The sequence below is a fragment of the Scardinius erythrophthalmus genome (genome assembly GCF_964197995.2).
Source record: "Scardinius erythrophthalmus genome assembly, chromosome: 9".
NCBI lineage: Eukaryota > Metazoa > Chordata > Actinopteri > Cypriniformes > Leuciscidae > Scardinius > Scardinius erythrophthalmus.
In genome coordinates this window covers 9795807-9801265 of record NC_138229.1, presented here as the reverse complement: position 1 = coordinate 9801265, position 5459 = coordinate 9795807, and positions in this window count along the sequence as shown.

Here is a 5459-nt window from a genome sequence, read left to right as displayed (position 1 = left end):
TGCTTTACGACATAACCTTTTTATGCAGCGAGAACACCTCTCCCCTGACACCCCACCCTCTGTGGGCAGATGTCCATTGCTTTCAAATACGGGGAAACATTCTGCATAAGTAATAAGCTTGTATTACATTAAGGAGGAACGGGGGAAAGAGTTTAGAGCGACATATGGGGACATTTCAGGGAAAAATGAGTTGTTGTAATATCGGGAGCGCCCCCGACAGGCTGGGAAGTCCGATTACGTAGTTTAACCCTTTAAAAAGAGGTTAATATCAGCGTCAGTGCACTGCAAACATAATGAAAGTTGTGAACACGTGCGACACAACTGATGCAAAAAGTGTCAGTTGTTTTCTTTGTATTACTCTAGTTTTCTATTCCATTTCGTTTCACTGCATAGATAATTGAGGTTGGTTGGATCAGGGTTATTTTTTGTTCAAAATCGAACTTTTTAATGAATGCCATACAAGAATGACAGAATGAGAAACATTCAATTCAAAAATAAAAAAAAGATATATAACAAAGCCGTGCCAGAGTACGTTAATAATAATACAAAACAGAATATACAAGTGGAAAGGGTTGCCATACAACTAACTTGCAAGGTTATTATAAGCTCTAATCGGATTTTCTACTAGGCCATTACATTTTCTGTAAAACATTATTGTAAAGTTTGAAGTAATTTTTATAAATGAGAAAAATTTGGTTTGTAGTCAAACCATTTCATTTCATGATGATGATTAATATATATCAGACAAATGTGTGGTAGAATAAAATAATAAATGTTTTAATTTCTCTGTTGGGTACCAACCTCTTTAAACGATAATCTTCTAACACCTAATACTAGTACAGCTAGTACCCACAATAAAACTTTAGTCATGAATTTAAAGGGGGAATGCTGTTCACTAAAAGCCTAGTTTAATCGGAAAGTGAACTCTGCTGTCCTCTGCTGGAGGAAATAATCCAGTGCATCTGTCACCACTTTCAACAGACAGTAAACACTTTTTTGTATACAGTCGTTGTCAGTATTCATTATAATAAAAACTTCTATTAACTGTACGAAATTTCTTTTTACCCTTCCAGAGGAAAAATAGGTGTGTACGTATAAGTGATTTGACCAGACGAATTGATCAGATTCGCAAAATTCAGAAAAACAACCAAAGCAAATTATTATAATTATATTAAGTGCTGTGAGAAAAGGCTATAAATCTCCACCTCCAACATCCTCACACGCAATATAGCCTACTAACCAGGACACCTTCTTTATGTGTACAGATGTGACGTAATGATGCAAAAACATGCTCGAATTTCCCGCGGAAAACATTATTAGGCCTACAAGCTTACCGTTTTGAATCGAGTTAAGGCAAGCAAATAGTTTTGAACACTGGCTGGTTACTTGCTCAAATTTATTTTGGATAATTTTAACCGAAAAAAGTTACGGACTGCAGCTTTAAAAATAATAATAGTAGTTAGTCTTTTACTGGCCTGTTTAGCTGATCACTTCATGGAAAACGAAACAAAATTAATAAAAGAACACATTGCACAGACACTTTATATTTAATTATACCATGGTCTGGGTGAATACTCGATTCTGATTGGCTACAGGGTGTCCGTTAAAAAGTGATAATGTACACCTAAATAAACCGTCAGGCGTAACCAAGGAAACCAAGTTATTGTTTGTAACTTGTAACTTTAGATTTCGATTGTAAAACTAATTAAAATATAAACTAATGTTTTAAAAATGTGTTATTTGGCTAGTGACCATGGTATAAGCGGGTTAATGCCCTTCGAGGTGTCCATTATCAGGTTTTAATGGACTTCGGCGGAGGCAAACGTCCGACGCGCTCGCCGTCGTCCATTAAAACCTGATAATGGACACCTCGTCGGGCATTAACCCTTACGTGTTACGCAGTTCGTTGTTATTGGAAGGAGGCGGGAACCGACGAACATTCATGAAGCTTTAAGGGTAGGGTAGGTAGGAATTTTATAAAAAACTTTTTTCCAAATTTGTTTAAACTTTCTATATATATCAACACATAATTAAAATGTAAGTACTCTGAAAAAAAGAGTATAAAAATCGAGTGACTCTAGACCGTTTAATCTGCATTAAACACAGCTCATTATTTCCATTCGGGACGAAACAAAGGATTGGCTTAGGCGACTGTCACTCTCTCGCAACCATGGCAACCACCCTTTTGCCGATCTGCCAACTTGCGCGCGCACCCGTTTGATTTGAGGAATTCAAGAGGCACGGAACCTAGGAATAGCAGAACAATGGCAGAAAAAGAGCAATCAAAATTCTAATTACCGGCATGCAGTTAGCGAAGGCAAACAAGGCAAAAAAGGAAGACAGTACTAGAAAAGGTAATGAACAAAAAGTCTTTGGATAAACGAAGAAATAAAACGCGTGTCAATATCCTCGGACCCTAGTTGCACGGCCTCTTGCACGACCTCCTCTGCTTCGCCCTCGGCCCGGACCTGTCCTCGAGCTGACGATGCGGTACTTGTCTCTGGAGTGTAGTCCTCATCAGTCAACAATGCTTTTATCATGGAAACTCTTACATGCAGAACACCATATATGTTATGAATCTTACACGAAATTCATCTTCATCACAGTGTAACTGATGGTAATGGAAAAACGTGTATGATGCAACCTGTTTTTAGCTTTGCCTTATAGATATAACTAGCTCGTTAGCGAATCAAAAAAAAAATACTTTAAACTTTACCAATATCAATATGCTAGCTTGATAGTGAGTACTAAAATACATCTTATTTGTTTATATTCATAATGATAAAGTTAGATTTTGTTTATTACATGTGATTCTGACATGATGTCACTACATGCACTGCGCTCCTTCCTCTCCGCACGTCTCAGGTAAATAATGCGTTCCAGCTCAGCGGTCGGAGTCGCGCGTTCATGTGTTTTGGGGGCGTGGCTTTGGAAGGAGCCCAGAAGGGAGGGGGTGGAGTGAATGGAAATAATGAGCTGTCTTTAAAACAGTCGTGAGAGGTCTACAGACACTCGATTTTTATACTTTCTTTTTCAGAGTACTTACATTTTAATTATGTATTGATATATAAATAAAGTGTAACAATAAAATAAAACAAAACACAAGGCAAGTTCAGGCCTGTCCTCTCTCGCTCTTCACCGTCGTCGCTCCTCCTTTATGCTTCCGCTCATCCGTGAGAGATTCCCATAGGATATACCAGAGAATATAGGAAGAGAATTGGCACTCTCTGGTTACTTCCGGTTTCTGGACTGGCTGCAGTAACACCTCTCTGTCCATGCGGGGGCGCTCGCAGGCGAGTGCAGAATGAAGATAATAAGATAATACACTCAGCTGAAAATTGCATTAAGTTCACTTATCTGTTCTAAAAATCCGTTAAAAAAATCTGATGACTTCACATTAAACTCATTAGCAGAATGCTAGCGTGTTCCGGCCATAGACTGTAAAAAATATGGACAAAGCGTCTGTGACGTCACCCATAGACTTTCTGAAGAACGGTTTTGAGGCTGTTTATGGGGGGTATGGGCGGCGCCATCTTGGAAAATCTTATAGCAGAGCAACCCATTTTATGTACGATATTTCAATACAAATGCTCAGAAAGGATACAGAGGAGGTATGATGTGTTGTGTCGGATCATGGCCGAGAGGTCAAATTTCAGGAATTCCACTCGGCGCAGCCTATGCTCATTATCAGCTGTCAATCAAGCTCATACATTTTACGATCTAAACTAACGAGTTAGAAAAAAATTCACCTCCCTCACAGTTGTCAGGCACTCGGAACCTATCGAAAAATACAATAAAAGTCCATGGGACCAACCTGTAAAAACATGAATTTATGCTGTGAAAACGGACATTTTAACATGGGGGTCTATGGACATTTGCTCCCTTTTGGGACCTGCCCCTAGCAGATTTTCGATGTATTGCAGTTTTTTTACGCACTTCCGGGTAGGCTTAATTTTTCAGATTAGAATATTGCCACTTGGTTCCGGCCAACAACGGCCCAACCTGTAAGAAATCGAAAGGACATAAGTACTCATTCATTCGACTTTTGAACTATAATCTATAAATCGAACTTGCGGAATCAACAATAAAATCTACGTTGATTCAACGACAAGGAGAAAGAGATACATTTAGCCGTCTAGCCCCATAGACTCCCATTCAGTCTGCGCTCGCCCGCGATCACCTCCAGTGGAATTCTAATGGAACTGCAACCAAGATCGATACAATGGGGGTAATAATAGGAAGTGCCAAGGCTCTCCGTAGACGGGCTCTGGAGATACGCAGATACGAGTCCGGTCAGGTGCTTTGCGCAGGTGTCGCTCATCAGTAATCAAGCCACCGGCCTCGTGCCGCTCTCTCACAGCCCTCAGCCTCGTCCTACTCGATGTGCTTAGATGTGACGTGAGCAACCCGTCTGTCTTCTAGTATCTGTGCCAAGAGAAATCTGAATCATTCCTGTAGTGGCTATTTGTCCATAAACTTAAACAAAACTAATAATACCAAACTTCTCAAATGGCCACTGAGGCTACGTCATAGGTTAGGCTTTACGCATGGTTAGAGGTACCAAAATAAACTGATGTCCATAGCAAAAGATGAGTTCGAGGAGGTTTATTTACACATATAAGCAAGCTCACAGACATTTCCTGCCTCTCTCACGCTGTGGTAAAAAACCATATGCCCTCGCAGCCCTGCTGGTTCCTCCCACCTTGACCTATTTATGCAAATTAACATAGCACCACGTGACCAATTAATGACAATGTAAATAAACAAGAAAATAAGCATAAATGCAAAATTAAGCAAGTTAACTTTTAGCAAGAAAAGAAAAGAAATAAATTGGACTATAACTTAAGCCTAAAATAAACAAAGTGCAAAATAGCTCCAACAATTCCCTTCCGAAACTTGCAGAGACGCAGAGTGTGAGTAGGAGGTGTCCATGAGCTAGGAGCAGGAGAAACTTTTGCTAAGAATTCTGATTAATTATTTTGTCATCTTGCCTCCACTGCGCAGGTAATGATGCAATCGTTAGCCTACTTTTACAAAAACTGCTTCTACGGGGTCATAACGTAAGCTACAAGGTAATGGAGCCTTTTATACATTTTCGTGTTTCTTTAGAAATAAATAATGAACAAATGGAGTCTTTAAACGCCTCAGATGTAAAGTTATTCGCTGTCAAAGTGACGCCAAAATGAATGGGAGTCAATGGAATGCTAACAGCAGGTGGGGGTCTGCTAATCAATGGCAGCGCCCGGGGAAGCTTCAAAATAATATGAAACAGTGCCCCCCTGGCTGACGCGAGGAAAAGAAACAAGGATGCGGAAATTAGAAATGAAAAGCACCCCAGTTATCAGTTATCTATACAAAACACATTATTTCTGCATTGATAAGACCAAAACAATAAACAAAATGGTATTTTGTTAATATCAAAACTGCATCTAAGGAAAAAATGTATACCACCATGTTGA